This window comes from Cupressus sempervirens, chromosome 1, assembly GCF_028749045.1.
Source record: "Cupressus sempervirens isolate cs-2001-9-10 chromosome 1, ASM2874904v1, whole genome shotgun sequence".
NCBI classification, from domain to species: domain Eukaryota; kingdom Viridiplantae; phylum Streptophyta; class Pinopsida; order Cupressales; family Cupressaceae; genus Cupressus; species Cupressus sempervirens.
The window spans coordinates 84,321,755-84,339,061 of record NC_143118.1 but is presented as its reverse complement, the minus strand read 5'-3'; the positions used below and the strand labels follow the sequence as shown (position 1 = coordinate 84,339,061).

General features: G+C 34.1%; 1 pseudogene; it reads left to right on the top strand.

The window, feature by feature from the left end:
* LOC149576346 (E3 ubiquitin-protein ligase RGLG1-like) overlaps nucleotides 1–12,186 on the top strand; it is a 48,059-nt pseudogene extending 35,873 nt beyond the window's left edge.
* Nucleotides 12,187–17,307: the final 5,121 nt, after the last annotated feature.

Sequence of the window (17,307 nt, the reverse complement as noted above, 5' to 3'; positions counted from 1 at the left end):
ATCAAAGAGATCTAGTGAAGCAGAATAGAGATTTGTAACAACAAATTTTAGTTGCATCTTATTCAAGTCACTTCATTGTTACTTTTTCATCATTGTAGCAATGATTCCTAAATCTCTTAACAGAGTTGGTTTAACAACCATTTTGTAAATCCTCTAACAAGGTGGACAGTTCTATTGAATTGTTCTTAAGTCCTCTAGTGAGGCCACTCCTAGCAAGGTGATTAAATCCTCTAACAAGGTCACACCTAACAGTGTGTTTTATAACCTTTAACAAGGTTAGCTCCTAATAGGGCTCACTTTAGAAGATTGAAAATCAATAGCTAGTTACTTGGTGGTTTTTCCCATATTGAGTTTCTACATTAAATCTAGTGTCTCTTGTGTTGATTTTATTTATTTTATGCATGCATGTTAAATCTTTGTGAATTCTTAAACATCAGTAATAAGTTAACATACATCTATTGAGTTACAACATTTTTCTATGTAGCTACCGAGTGACAATAGTAACTAGTTTTATAAGACATCTAAAGGATCTGTGGATTTGTTTTTGTGGTAACTGATTCACACCCCCCCCCCCCCCCCCCCCCCCCTCTTAGTTACTCCATCTATATTTCCAACAATTGGTATCATAGCTTTTGGTGCTTGCAGAAAGGATTTCAAGGATCTAAGCTAAAGATCAGGATGTCTTACAAGAGGGAAATTCCAAGACTTAATAAGGATAACTTTTCAGCATGGCAAGGTCTCATGAGACTCAATCTAGCTTCCATTGGAGATACAAGATTGAAATATCTTGATGAAGCATATCTAACTCCTTTTGGTACACTATCTATCAATGTCATTGCTAAGAAGAAGACTCATAATACCATGATGATAGATATTGCATTGGCCCTAAGCTATGAAGAATTTGATGATGTCAAGGACTACAAAACTACCTTTGAAATGTAGAACAAGCTGAATGATATCTATGGAGGTGATGATAATGTTAGAATAGCCAAAGTAGAAAGTCAAAGAGGACAATTTGATTAGATGAGGATGAGAGAGGATGAAAACATTGCCAAATATGTTGAAAGAGTCAAAGTAGTCGTCAGTGCAATCAAGGCTTCTAGAGGAGATATCGAGGAGGAAACAATTGTAAGTAAAGTTCTTAGAACATTACTTCCTATTTATGCAATTAGAGTTTCTAAAATTCAAGAAAGAAGATGTGAAGCAAATCATCAGATAAATTTAGAGGCCATAGTAGCAAGATTGACTGCATTTGAGCTAGATAACTATGAAAATTATATTCTAGCTTCCAATAACATTGAATCAGCATTTGAAGCCAAGCTTTCACTCAAAGAGAAGGGCAAAAAGATAAAGGATTCTCAGTCAGAAAGTAAAGAAGAATCAGAACAGAGTTCTGACAGTGATCTTGAGGTGGTTGAAGCTCTACTAGCAAGGAAATATTCTAGAGGCAAAGGAAAATACAAAGGTAAGGTTCCTCTAATCTATTTTTCATGTGAGAAAATTGAACATATTGTTGCTAGGTGCCCAAACAAGAAAAACAAGGATGAGAAGAAAGGTCACAAGTGCAATGGCAAGAAAGATTTCAAATCATTCAAGGACAAAGGTAAGAAAACATGTTTCATGGCTAAGGATTCTAATGATTCTAATGATGGTGAAGATGAAATTATTTACATTGCTATGAAAGATGAATCTGATAATGATGAGGAAGATAAAATGGAACTTATCTCTCATGTGAGAAAAAATGATACATGGATCATAGGTAGTGGTTGTTCACATGATATGACTGGTGACAAAACAAAGTTTGAATATTTTGAAAACTATGATGGTGGTAGTGTGAGATTTGGTAATAATGAACCTTGTTGCATAAAAAGAAGAGGAAGAATCTCACTAACCAAAGAGCTTGTATTTGATAATGCATATTGGGTTGAAGGACTAAAATGCAATCTGTTGAGTGTGGCATTACTAATCAATATTGGATTCAAAGTGGAATTTATGCATGGAAAAACAAGACTGCTGGATGACAAAGGAAAGCTGATTAGATTTGGCATACAAACAAACGGTAACTTGTTTCATCTTGAAATTGGTGAATGTTCATGTTTTATTGCTCAAGTTGAAGAAAGTTGGTTATGGCATAAAAGGTTATGTCATGTGAACTTTGATAACTTGGTGGAAATAAGTAAATTCAAGAAAGTAAGAGGCATTCCTAGTATAAAGAAAGATGAGGTTGGTCTATGCAAGAATTGACAGATTGGTAAGATGGGAAAGACTAGCTTTAAAAGCAAGAGCTATCAGTCTGAAGAAGTCTTAGAAATTGTGCATGCTGATTTGTGTGGACCTATTGGAATTGAGAGCTATACTGGAGAAAAGTTCTTCATTATTTTTGTTGATGATTATTCTAGAATGATGATTTTCATGTACCTAAGAGAGAAATTAGAAGCATTTGAGAAGTTCAAATGGTATTTGGCCAGAGTAGAGAAGGAAACAGGGAAAAGACTGAAATGCTTGAGGTCAAATAGAGGTGGTGAATTCATCTCCCATGAGTTCAATAACTTTTGCATTGAAAGGGGAATCAAAAGACAAGTATCAGCCCCTAAAATTCTTGAGCAAAATGGAATAACTGAAAGGAGGAATAGATCTATCATAGACTATGCAAGAACTTTAATGATTGAAAAGAACATTGCTATCAAATACTAGAAGGAAGTTATCAGCATTGTAGTTCATACCTTGAATCAAGTATAGCTAAAGGACTCATTCAAAACCCCCTATGAGTTATGGTATGGCTATAAACCTAATGTAAGTTACCTAAAAGTATTTGGAAGCAAATGTTATATTTTGAAAGAATCTAGAAAAGGGAAATTTGATGTGAAGGGTGATGAAGGAATATTTTTGGGATATTCTTGCAAGAGTAAAGAATATAGATGTTTGAATTTGTCTACTCATAAAGTCATAGAAAGTGCACATGTGAAAGTTGATGAGTTTGTAGAAAGGACTGAAGAAGAAAGAAAAAAGGAACCAAAAGATTATAGGAGATTTGTTTTCATTGAACTTGATATAGTGCCAGATACATCTGTTAATTAGGAATCTTCTACTCCAGAGTCTTTAGTCACCAAGTTGCAGGAAGTTCAAACTAAGTTATAGGAATTCAAGTCACATTCAAATGCTACTGAGCCAATGCCTACTGAGTTTGAAGGACCCGAGCAATAGACAGAGCAACCAGAACTTGAAGTTGAAATGCAAGAGGATGACAATGCAATTTGTTCAAAAGGAAAGGAACCTATATTAGCCAAGTATGTCAGGAGACATCATGCACCAGATTAGATTATTGGAGACAAATCTTAAGGTACTATGACAAGAAGTAAGCTAAAATTTACTTGTTTACTTGCTGATTTTGAACCTAGAAATGTCAAAGATGCATTAGAAAATGAAAGTTGGATTGAGGCTATGAATGAAGAGATAGAGAAAATAAAGAAGAACAAATAATGAACTCTTGTACCTAGGCCTAAAGATAAAAATGTGATTGGAACTAAGTGGGTATTCAGAAATAAGTTGAATGAAGATGGTAAGGTGTCAAGAAACAAAGCTAGATTGGTATGTAAAGGATACTCTTAAGAAGAAGGAATAGACTATGGAGAGAATTTTGCTCCTATTGTAAGATTGGAAGGTGTTAGGACCCTGCTTGCATATGCTGCATACAAAGGATTTAAGGTATATCAGATGGATGTCAAATCAACATTTCTCAATGGTATTCTAGATGAAGAATTCTACATTGAGCAACCTGAAGGCTTTTTTGATCCAAACAAGAAGGACATGGTCTGCAAATTACACAAAGTATTGTATGGTCTAAAACAAGCCCCTAAAGCATGGTATGAAATATTACATAACTATCTTATTCATATTGGTTTTCAGAGAACTAATGATAACAGTAGCTTGTATATCAAGGAAGGACTAGCTAACAAGATTGTTTTGGTAGAAATATTTGTGGATTACACTTTGTTTACAGGAAATGATGATCTATGCAAAGAGTTTTCAATACAAATGAACAAGGAATTTGAGATGTCAATGGTTGGTGAGATTAAATTCTTTGTTGGTCTTTAAATTCAGCAAAGCAAGAATGACATCTATATCACTCAATCTAAATACATCAAAGAGATACTCAAAAAGTTTGGGATGGAAGACTGTAAACCAGTTGGGATTCCTATGTGTACTAGACTAAAGCTTACCAAGGATGATGAATCAAAGGAGGTAGATCAGACATTATATAGATCAATGATTGAAAAGTTGTAGTATGTAGTTCATACAAGGCTAGATATTGCTCTTGCAATTGGTATTTTACCAAGATTTTTAGCAAAACCAAGAGAAAATCACATGCTGGCAATCAAAATGATCATAAGATACCTAAAAGACATTGAATATTATGGATTATGGTAAAAATTTGGAGGTAATCTAGACTTGAAAGTGTTTACTGATGCAGATTAGGCAGGAAACATTGATGATAGAAAGAGTACAAGTGGAGGAGCATTCTTTCTTGGAAAGAGGTTAGTTTCTTGGACAAGTAAAAAGAAAAATTGTATATCTCAATCCACAATAGAAGCAGAGTATGTTGCAGCAGCAGTAAACTATTCTAATATTGTTTGGTTCAAACAATTATTGGAAGGCATGAAGATGGAAATCAAAGAACCTATGGTTATGTTTTGTGAAAATACAAGTGCAATCAAGATATCTAAAAATCTAGTGATGCACTCAAAAACTAAGCACATTGCAATAAAGTATCACTTTGTCAAAGAATTGGTGCAGGATAAGGAGATCAGATTTAAATATATGTCCATACAAAGGAACAAATTGCTGACATATTCACCAAGCCATTACCTAAGGATCCATTCTTGTATCTAAGAGGTAAGTTAGGGGTCATTCCCCTATCTAAAGCTCACTAAAATGAAGTTTTAGTGATGCATCAATAGGTATCAAGTTGAAGATCTATCAGTTGATGCAACATAGTTATGGAAACATTACATATGAATCAATACTTAAGGTACATTGTTACTCATTTGGTTTGTGTTGTCTTTGGCATGTGTTGTCAAAGAGTGGGATTATACTGTCATATCTTTTCTAAAATTTGAATTTGATTGTGGAGAGTTTGATGTTTGAAAAGAAGCTATGTAGTTCCTTCATAGAGGGAGATTACTATATTTGAGAAATTTGTGGCATAAAATCTAAGAGGGAGAAATATTCTATTAGAAAAAGACTTGTTCTCAAATTTCATCTACTATGACATGTTGTGTTGCCATCAATGCCAAAGAGGGAGATTATTGGATATAATTGTTCAATTGTGTGTCATCTTTGATGTTACACAAATGTTATATTAGTTATCAAACAGAGTCTACCAAGCTTAGTTGGTCGGTAAAACAAAAGATAGAGTTTACCGAGCTCAAATGGTTAGCAAAGTGAATTACAGAGCCTATCAAGAATTCTTGGTAATTACACTATGGAGACAGTGTCTACTGAGCTCACTCAGGCATTGAAGAATTTCTATGGTAAATGTTAGTTTCTACCGAGCTCACAAGGTCAACAAAGGAAAATTAGTGCTTACTGAGTTCACTCAGTCTTCAAATTTTTTTGCAAAATTTATAGTGTTTACCAAGCTTCAGTTGATTAACACTGGAAATAATTTCTAGAGCAGTGTCTACCAAGTAGGGTCGGCCAATGAAGGATTTCATTATTTTGGGAAATAAAGTTTAATTGTTTCATGTAATAATTATAGCCAACTGATGTAATGATTATTGGTAATTGTAACTTGTAAATGAGCCAACTTGACAATTTGCATGGTATAAATGAAAGGTCAAGTTGTTAATTCTAAGTTGTAATGAGCGAGCATGCAAGTGAGTTGATTGTGTGAAGAGGAAAGTGTAAGCAAATTTTGAAGAAGGATCAAATATCCTTGAGGAGTAGCAAAGTTGTATTCGATCAAAGAGGATCTAGTGAAGCAAAACAAAGATCTGTAACAACAAAGTTTAGTTGCATCTCATTCAGGTCACTTCATTGTTACTTTTTCATCATTGTAGCAGTGATTTCTAAATCTCTTAACAGAGTTGGTTAAACAATCATTTTGTAAATCCTCTAACAAGGTGGACAGTTCTATTGAATTGTTCTTAAGTCCTCTAGCAAGGCCACTCCTATCAGGGTGAATAAATCCTCTAACAAGGTCACACCTAATAGTGTGTTTTGTAACCTTTAACAGGGTTGGCTCCTAATAGGGCTCACTTCATAAGAGTGAAAATTAGTAGTTATTTACTTGGTGGTTTTTCCCATATTGGGTTTCCACGTTAAATTTGGTGTCTCTTGTGTTGATGTTATTTCTTTTATGCATGAATGTTAAATCTTTGTGAATTCTTAAAGATTAGTAATAAGTTAACATACATCTACCAAGTTACAACATTTTTCTATGTGGCTATCGAGTGACAACAGTAACTAGTTTTATAAGACATCTAAGGGATCTATGGATTTGTTTTTGTGGTAACTGATTCACCCTCCCTGTCAGTTACTCCATCTATATTTCCAACACTTACATGACATAGATTGATCCAAAATATTTACATTATCCTCTTAGGGATATCAACATCTATCCTTAGAATTAGTTTTGATTTAACTAAAATTCTTTTGTGTTAAGTTATATTTAAACTTATTGTTTCTTGGAAAAGTTGCCAACTTCTAGGATAAGTTAAAGAATGTTTTGGAAGGGACATGTCCCTTCTAAGGACATGTCCCTAGGTCTCTCTATTAATAATGGGTATTGTTGAAGTCTAAGAGAAAACAAGAACACAAAATAGTTTGCTCCTTAGTCAATATTGCCCATATACAACTTGCAAAAGAAAAGACAGTTTCATAATTATATTTATAATTTAATTCAAGACAATACTTTGAAAGTTATTCACAACAAGAAAAAAGGAGAGGAAGAAGATCAAATGTAATCTCTGATTCTATCATAGAATTTGCAAAAACTTTACAAACAAACTTTTGGGCACCTATAAATAAGAGAGGGGTCTCCCTACTTATTCATTTGCATTCATCAAGTCTACAATAGTGGATTTGCATACATCTTAAGGTGTAGAAGTTTGCACTATACCTTCACCTCTGTGATTATTTCTGTTGCGTAGGTTGTGTACCTATGAAGGTTTGCATGTGTGCAACATGTGCACCTCCTTCCTTCACTCTACCATATTCCACATTGTTGTTATTAAAATAGAGAAACTATATAACTAGAAATATATTGAAAAGAAAATAAAGAAAGAAGAAGAAACTTGTAGCTTGATTTTATTGAACAACATAAGCCTATTTATACAATAGATTGACCCATCAACATTTCTAAATGATGGTTAAATAGATTGACCAAAAACTCTTTTATGATTAACAACACATAAAAATTGACAAGTGGACTACTCTTGACAGCTAACTAGATTTAAGAGATGGATCTACAATTAGTCATTTTTTCAAACTGGAACTCTATGACACAACTACAATTAAACTCTACTCTTGCTTCCAACAAATCAAAATTGAGTTTCCACATGTGCAACATGTATTATTCGTTACTTTGACATTGACCCTTATGGAATAATTTGATTTTTTGTTACTCCTAACATATTTATAAAGGTTACAATCTTATTTTCCCCAAGTAATTAGTAAATATATCAGCTACATTATCATTGGTATTACAATAGTTTAACACTATTTCTTGAGACTTAATTTTCTCTCATACAAAGTGATGTTGTGTTTTCTTTGAGTTTGCATGATAAACAAGATTATTTGCAAGTTTGATTCTACTTTTATTGTAGTACTTGATTCAAGTAGGCCCCTCTTGCTTTTGTCCCATACCTTCAAGAACCTTCCTTATCCAAATTGCTTCACAAGTAGCACTGCAAAATACTTTGTATTCAACTTTAGTAGATGATAGAGAAATATTTGGTTACTTCTTGATGGTCCAAGAAATAACTCTTGATCCTATGTTGAATGCATAACCATTTATTGATTTACGGTCACCTGGACCTCCTTCTCAAACACAATCAAAATAACATGTCAACTCAACATTGAAATGGTTAGCATATTCAATGTCATATGGTGCCTCATAGGAATTGAAGGACTCTAAATCTTTCATTTATTTGAACCTCGAGAGGATTATCCACGAATTGGCTAACTATACTAACATAATATGAAATATTAGGTTTTGTAGTGGTCAAGTAGTTTAGGCTTCCCACCATCTACCTATAGAATGCTCCATTGCTATCTGAAGTGTCACTATCACAAGAGAACTTGAAATTTTGTTCCAATGGAGTATATGTTTCTTTACAATCTTGCATATTAAACTTTTGGATTAAATTCTTTGCATACTTAGTTTGTGTAATCAAAGTCCTACCATTTTATTTTCACACTTCAATTCCTAAGTAATAATGCATTTTGCCAAGATCCTTCATTTCAAATGTCGGTGATAGAGTTGTCTTGATTGAATCAATTAACTCTATAGAACTTTCTATAATGATTAATTCATCCACATACAAAGAAATCAAAACAACATTCCCATGTTCATCATTCTTTATGTACAAATTTGGACCATTTTTACTCTTGATATGTCTTCTATTTAACAAATACATAGTTGTATTAACTACTTCAACCCACACATTATTAGGGAGATTCTTTTCATTCAACATACTCCTAACACACTTATCAATTGTTTTATTTTTTCTTTCAGCTACACAATTTTGTTTAGGACTATGGGCAACTGCATATTGCTTAAGAATATCATTATCTTTGCTATATTTCACAGAATTTTATGAAGTATATTCCCCCCTTGATTTGATCTAACAATCTTAATATTGTGAGTTGTTTGTTTTTCTACCATAATTTTTAATTCTTCAAAATTTTCAAAAACTTCACTCTTATTCCTTAAGAAATACACCGAAGTGTACCTAGTGCAATCATCAACAAATATAAGAAATTAAGATGCTTCTCCAAGTGATTGAATTTGCATAGGACCACATACATCTCAATGCACTAATTCAAGAATAGTTATTTCCTTTACATTGGTTCTTATTGGAAATTTATTTCTATGTTGTTTTCCTAATGCATATTCATCACAACTAATTTGTTCATCCTTAAATATTGGAAAACCTTGCACCATCTCTTTCCTTTATAGAAAAATCATATCTTTTAAATTTAGATGACCATACCTCTTACGCAATAGCTCTTCAGTAGATACACATGTAGTATCCATTTTATGACGACTTTCTATTTTGACATCAAATTTATACAAACTTCCCATCTTGATTCCTTCAGCAATCACATTATCGTGATTTTCCATATCTTTAACTTGACAACTTGTCTTCAAGAATTCAACTTGTAGCCCTTGATCCAAAATTGATGAAACTAAAATCAAATTCTTCTTAATTCTTGGGACATACATAACATTAGAAAGTTGTTTTACATGACCATTACATAGTTGTACACTTATATCACCACATCCTTTTACATCATGTGGCCTATTATCTCCTAAATAGATCTCTCTGCCATCATCTTTATCTTGAATTTTTTTTAACCAATTTCTATGACATGACATGTGGACTGATACCCCTGAATCTATAAACCAATCATTATAATCACTTGATTCATTTGTAAAAGCATAATCAAAGACAAACAACTTTATATCATGAAGGTTATCACTTATTGTATCATTACTATTCACAAAATTACCCTCATATTTGTTGTTTTTGGACTCATTATTTTTCTTTTTGTAGCATTCATATGCATAATGACCAAGGTTTCCACAATAATCACATTTTCTATTTTTTTTTACATTTAATTTTGATGATGTCCCATCATGATACCTTTTTTCTAGTTTGTTCCTTTGGTTGTCATATTTAACCCATCCTTTATTCTTTGACCATTGCTTTCCTTTATATGCCTTCTTGTCTTTCACCATCAAAGATGACTCTACACTTTGAGATCTATTATCCACATGCTTCTTTCTCTCATCTTATTATAGAAGGATACCTACCAAAATCTCAAAAGAAGATGTATTTTCTCTTGTAGCCAAACCAATAATGAAAACTTGATAATCACTAACCATTCCATTCAAAGTAAATGTTACCAGATCACTACTAGATACTTGTTCACTAACATCAGCTAACTTATCCCCCAATTCCTTAACTCTTGATATAAATTTACTAACACTTTCATTTAATTCCATTTTTATAGACAATAATTTTCTATTTAAATAAAAAATCTATTTGAGTTTTTAATCTCATACAAACCTTTCAAATTTGACCATGTACCACTAGAAGCAGTAATGGCTCTTATGTGAGGGATAACTGAGTCTATTATGGAAATGCATAAGAGAATCTTGGCTTTTAATTCTCTTTTCTCCCAATCTTGGATAACAGTTGGTGGTGTTTTAGTTGATGTAGGTTTGGCCTCTTTTCTATTTACAATGGCCGAGACATTATGCCCCTCCATTACAGTCTATAATACCCCAAAATTGGCTCATTGCCATCTCAACCAATTCTGGTCTATTTTTGATCAATCCTAAGACCTATTCTAATAGGCAATTCTCATTCTGCTACTCGCTACTTGACTTAATTGTCAGATGCAAAAAACCCTAATCTGCATTCATCATATTTCTTATTTAATTCCTATAGTACGTACTCATATTAGTCGCATTAAACCTACTTGATTTACTTATAATTTAATTATTAAGTATTTATACTTTAATTAAATTATAATTATATCCTAAGGCTAATGTATTACGAAATTAAATTTATTTAATTTAATAAATATGCCTATCTTGATTAATTAAATGTAATTATTTAATTAAATGGGAAAGGTATTTCTAATTAATTAAACAAAATTATTTAATTAAATCGAGTACTTATTTCTAATTAATTAAACAAAGTTATTTAATTAAATGGGAAGCCATTCCTTATTAATTAAATGAAGTTATTTAATTAAATAAGAAAAGTCTCTCCAATTAATTAAAGATTATTTAATTAAATAGAAAAAGTAATTATGAGAGCATATCTCATTTTATTAAATTAAATATCTCAACAAAATCTCTCTTCAGTTCAAAAAGGGAAATTTCTAGTTCACTATTGATCAAAAATGAGTTAAATCAGTTAACTCCTTATTTTACTCAAATTAAATCAGTTAACTCCCTTTAATTTGGGAATCTTCCTTTATGACTGAACTTCACCTTTAATCCTGACCGTTGATTGAAATCGATCTCAACTGTTGATGGATTCCAAGAAAGTCTATTTAAGAGACCCTCATCTCTTCATTTTGGAAAGAGGTTGAATAAGAATTTGCATCGAATTGCTGCTGGATTGTGCATTCATTTGAGCTCCCTACTTTCATATTCATTTTCTAGCTTAATTTCATTTAGCATAATATGCATATGATTAATCTAGTTTCCTTTACTTGTTCTTAGATTAGAATGCATTTCTCATTCTAGATTAATCTGCATAATCATATAGATTAATTTCATTTCTTAAATCTTTCATTCTTACAGGGTCTGGTTGCTTAAACACCTAGAATCTGAGGATATCTCACAAGCAATTCCCTTTAGATAGAAGGCAATAGGTCGCTTTGCAGGCTGATTTTTGGATGAACAATCGAATGTTCATTCGGGATGAATTCGCATATAATGATCGTGTTGAAGTGTGTGTGTTAGTAGAGGCCACATATTCACGCATACATTTCTGGCGCCCACCGTGGGGCCGAGAAAATCAACTTTTCTGGCCTCTTTCTGCATTTTTAAATCATTTTCGTGTTTTTTGTCCGTACAGTTCCGTACAGATTCAAGAATCTTCACGCAAGACTATTCATTTTCACGCGAGGATCAGAATCTTCGAGCGAAGATTCTTTCTGTATTGCATGAGAAAGTGTCTAAGCGTGCGAAACTTCATGCCACCATTTTTTCTTCGCATGAGCCGTAAAATAATTTCGTGCGGGCTTGAAATAATTTCACGTGAAACCTGTTCCTTTGTGCGACACTGCACAAGATTTCGCGCAGGTAGTAACAAAATTTCGCGTGATCCTGAAACAATTTCGTGCAGACTCCGAATAGTTTCACACGAGACAGAAATAACTTCGCAGGAGACTCTACGGACAAATGCTATTTTTTGCATTGATTTTCGTGTTTTTTGCTAACTGCTAACTATTTCTGATTTTTTCGTGTTTTCTGTTTCTTTTTGGAACAACAATACAGAAGACAGCTTTTTTCCAATTTTCCAGATAAATAATGTTAAAAAAAAAAAAGAAGTATAAAATGAATTTTGACTTTTGATGTTTTCATAGGTTTTAGCATTTCTAAGCTTTTTTATGGGTATAAAAATGAACAAAAAAAGTTAAATTTTATTTTCCCATAGTTAAGCTTCAGTTTTCACTGACATGTTTTCTCTTAAGCATCTTTATTTCCATTTTCTTGATTTTTTTTGCAGCATAACAATGGTTTGCGGGACAATTGGAAAAGCGTGATAAAATTGCTAAAAACAGGTAAAATATCTACTAAGCGCGTTGCGAGGATTACCAGGTAACCTTCCTCAGCTGATAACAATTCATTTGGAGCTAAAATGAACATCTCTTGTGTCAAGCTTGTGTGTATTTCCTTTCATGTTCTCATTTTACAACACATGCATAATTTGATACTAGGTTGTGATGTCTATTAGTTTCATCTAGCAGGCTTAGTTACTAGTGATAGATCTAATTAGCTATCTTGGGTTATTGGACTCGCTAGTCCGTTGGCCCCTCATTCCACTTTGTGGTTGCAAGATCAGCACCACATTAAAGGGGAGGGGTCTACAGGAAAGAAGCATTAAATGCTCCACTAGGCAACCCTTTTGTGCTTTCTAGAACTCACTAGTTTCTAAGTTGTGGACTCATTTTGGCTTGTGTGAGGGGTTAAATATTCCACATCCTTGGACTCACCTCACATTAGTTAAAGCATTAAGTGTACCACCTTGTGCTTTTTGATTGCTTTTGGATAGATTTGCTTTGGGGAATTAACATCTGTACACACATAGTAATTAGGCCCCCATGAACACTATTCGTGGATCTTGAGGGAGTGGGTTCCTAGTGAAACTCCTCTCTAAGACAGATTCCTTGTAGGCGGGGAGGATACTTTGAGCATCTCACAGATAAATGAGTCTTCAACTTTTTGATTGAGGCATCCTTTCTCCGAAGAGGTTGATAGATCACTAGGAGTTGATATCATAGATCTTTAAGAGATATTCTTAGTTTAGCGTGTCAAATTAATCTGTTTGCTTTGATTGGGCTAAAAGTGAAAAGGTGTCAAAACCTTGAATCTGGAAGCTAAGTCCCCTTGTGGTACACTATTGTGAGTCGATCACCTTTAGAAAGGGTTAACCGTAGCAGACAATCCCTCTTCAGGGAAAACTGTGTTGATAGAACCTCGAGCGGTAATAGCCATTTTTGCCATGGTAGTGATAATCGCTATATAAATGTCCTTATGGAAGAAATCTCCACAGGTGTGGTTCATTGTGGGTTGTCAGATCTCCCTAGCAGCTCTTGAAGATTAAGTTCTCAGACTGTGTCAAAACCTCGGTGCACCGGGATTGGAGGTCACCCCTATGAGTCATAAAAGTTGCAGAGTCAAACCATTACTAAAAACCTTAGAGAGGCCAACTTTTATTTTCTAGGGATGTATGCATGATTGCAAAACTCTTTGAAAACATACACAATTAGCTCTGTTAAGAATCAGCATGTACTAAGTCACTTGATTGTTCATGCGCAAGGTTGCTTTTGCCCTTGCTCATTATTTTCAGACATGCTTGATATCACCTACTTGCTGTTCTATGTTCCTGTTTATCTACTTGCTTACTAAAACAATCTAAAAAGTCTAGAAATATTTCCAAAATTAGTTGTTGTTCTGAAACTGATCTGCTTTCTCGCGCGAAAACTTTTTTAGTCTCACACAAAATCATTTGGTCCTCGTGTGAAATCATTTTTTCCTCACGCGAAATTAAAATTCTGTGATGAGTCTTCGCGTTACTTGAGATCTTTCTCGTGCAAAATTAAAAACTGTCACTAAACTTTGCGCGGCTTGTAAAACTTCTTCGCGCGACCTGTAAAAGTTTCTCGTGCGAGATCTTGTGTTAGCATTTCCACTTTTGGTTTGATCTAGCTCTCTGTGATCTGTACGCTGCCCTTTTCTGCGTTCGTTTGTCACTTTCTGTCTGCAAACATTCCTCAAACAGTGACATCCCGCTTAGCTAATGACTTGTGATCCATACTTTAACTAGTCTTGTCTCTCAGTTATCTTGTTCTTGTCCTTTAGTGCTTGTTGTACTCCGTGTCATGATAGTCATAATCTTTGGCTATTCTAGCCTTCAAATTAGACTATTCATACCTTAGTATACTGCACTCTTATCTTGCTTTTCTGAGACTCCTTGTCTAAGCTTTTGTTTTTTGTCATTGTTTATGACTGTGGCAACTTGACTATGTTCTAAAACTTGGTTGTCACTACTTGAAACATGGTACATCAAAATGGCTAACAACAACTGTGGTAAATCCAATATTCCTAGTGAAGAAGAAAAGCTACTTATTGCAAACATGAAGCAACAAATTCAATCAATGAGCTCTCAACTTCATAGACTAAAAGAAGAGGAAAACAAATCATCGAACAAATTCTCCTTGAGAGAAATTTTTCCTTTTTCCTATGACAAACAAAAATCACATTCTTGTGATCTTGAATCCAAGACATTTGAGAAAACTTTAGAAACACCCAAGAAATCTAGAAATATCTTTGAAGAAAAACCTTGGGAATCTAAACCAAAGCGTGATTTCACACCTTTGGGAAAATCTTATGAATTAATCTTGGAAGAACTTTTTCAAAAGAAACTCATTATTTTACCTAAGATCACTTTGGTGGGAGTTTCCTTTATGAGTAACTATTGTGCCTATCATAGACATAATTTACATAAAACTTCACATTGTAAGGAGCTGAAAAACAAGATCCAAGATCTCTTTGACAAAGGCATAATTCAAAAATCTAAGCTCTCAGCTACTAAAGATTCTACTCTTAAGAAGGATCAACCTCATGAAACCATGTCTAGTAACGGTTCAAATGCAACTTCTACTTCTTCCAATATACATCCACCTTCTAAATTATCCAATCTTTCCAACACATATTCACCAAAAGAACCCACTACTGCCCCAGTTGACTATGTGTACCCTCAAGGACTACCTTTAAAGGAAACTCAAGCTAATCTTGACTTAGTTGCAAACCTCCCCCATACTACACAAAGCAAAGATCCAAAACCTCCATGTGTTGCTCCTCCTATTATCCCCAATCCAACTATTCCTCCATTGTCCCTTCAAGAGCCTGTTATGGAAACTCTAGAAATATATTTGAATATAGATTCAGATACTCCCTCATCCTTGGATTTGGTTTCATGTCAAGAGGACCACTTAAATGATGAAGAAAAAAGTGTTGCTCAAGACCAAGATTCCTTCATCCCCTTTCAAGTCTTCCAAGATCTCGTGCCTCCATCTCAAGAGCCACATAGTCCTCCATCTCCCATGTCATGCACCTCTACTAAGCAAGATCAAGATATTCCTTCCACCATCCTTAAGGAGATTATAAAAGACCAAGAGAAGGATACTTTTCCTATGTTACCCAAAATTCCTTTTGAAGAGAAAAGTGTTCCCTCGCTCTCTTATTCTACCTCGCTGCATTCACTTCCAAACTATGCTCAAGCTTTAAATACTCCTGTCAAAGGTATTGCTCCTATAACAGTTACTCATAAATCTATTGATGACTTTGGTCATAGTGCTCACCCTAAAGATGCTGATATCCATACTCATGGTTCATTCACATCTTCTAAATCTATCCTTGGTCCCTACCCATCTAAGCTAAAACCTTCAAGTCTTCCATCCATATTGGGACCTTATGTTCCTCTATCTCCTATTGCCACTACTAGCTCATTACACATTCCTCCTACCCTACCCCAAGATCAACAAAGATACACATACTTGAACTCTTCACATTCACCTTTCCATCTAAACCAGTCACATTAGCCTCATTCATCCACAAGTCCCAAGTCCTTTGGAAGAAATTTGGATGATCAACTCAAACACAAGTGCATGAATCCATCCTCAAAAGTTCACTATGTCTCCCCTAATCGACATGTGAATTTCAAGAAGGAAAATATGCAAAAGAGACCGCAAAGGTCCACTATTCAAAGAGCTCAACCAAAGAAAGTATGGGTTCTTAAATCTATTATTGAAGAAATGCATTCCAAGCATCTAATGAAAAATCAAAAGCTATATGGATTCCCAAGTCTCTTTTGAAGGACTTGAATATTGAAAACAAATCAAAGTTGACATAAAAGCTTCCAAAGGCTTCCACTCCATTTTCTTCCCAACATCTTCCTAAAAAGGTTTCAAAACCTTCTACTCCACCCCTCTCCAAAATGGCTTTTCTACCTCATATATCTAAGCCTCAATCTATTTCATCCATATTTCCTCCATCATTCCACTACCCTTCAAGGTGTGTGTCAATGTTGATCTTGCCTAATATCTCATCCACCCTCATGAGATCCTCTAAATCTTATGCCTGCTTGCCATCCTTGCTTGTTTCAGTCTTCCAAAACCAACAACCTTTTTCTCCATCTACCTCTCATTTTTCTATCATTTCCCTTCCATTACCTTATCAACATCTTTGAGTGTACCTTGCTATGGCCTTGGCTTATCATAACTTATCTTTCTTATAGGAGCACTATTCAAATTGAAGAAGGCTTGAATTCTTTCCAAAAACTCTAAAAATCCAAAAAAAAAAAAAGAAAAAAAAAAAGAAAAAAAAAGAAAAAAAGAAATGAAAAAGTGCCTTGGTGAAAACCACTTCTTGTGGCACCTTGGTAGCAAAAGTAAAGATAAATAAATCCATCCTATGGTGAAAACCACTTCTTGTGGCGCCTTGGATAAGTACCATGATGAAAACCTGGTAAACAGGCGTCATGCGTAATTCTTCCATCCATGACATCCTATCATGATCTTGCTTATCCTTCAGATGTCCTCATTCCTGAAGTCATTCACTCATAACCTCCATAACAAACTTTGTTTTCCTATTCAATTAACCCTTTGGTCTTGATCAATGAAAGAAAGAAGAAAACTTGGTTCTTAGCAATCTCTTGACATGGTCATTTTCTTGGATTACTTACACGATACCCTTCATTACACCATGAGCTTATATTGTTATATCTTTTTCCCTAGCTTGGGTAATCTTGTGAAGGCTTTCCTTGAGGGTAACAT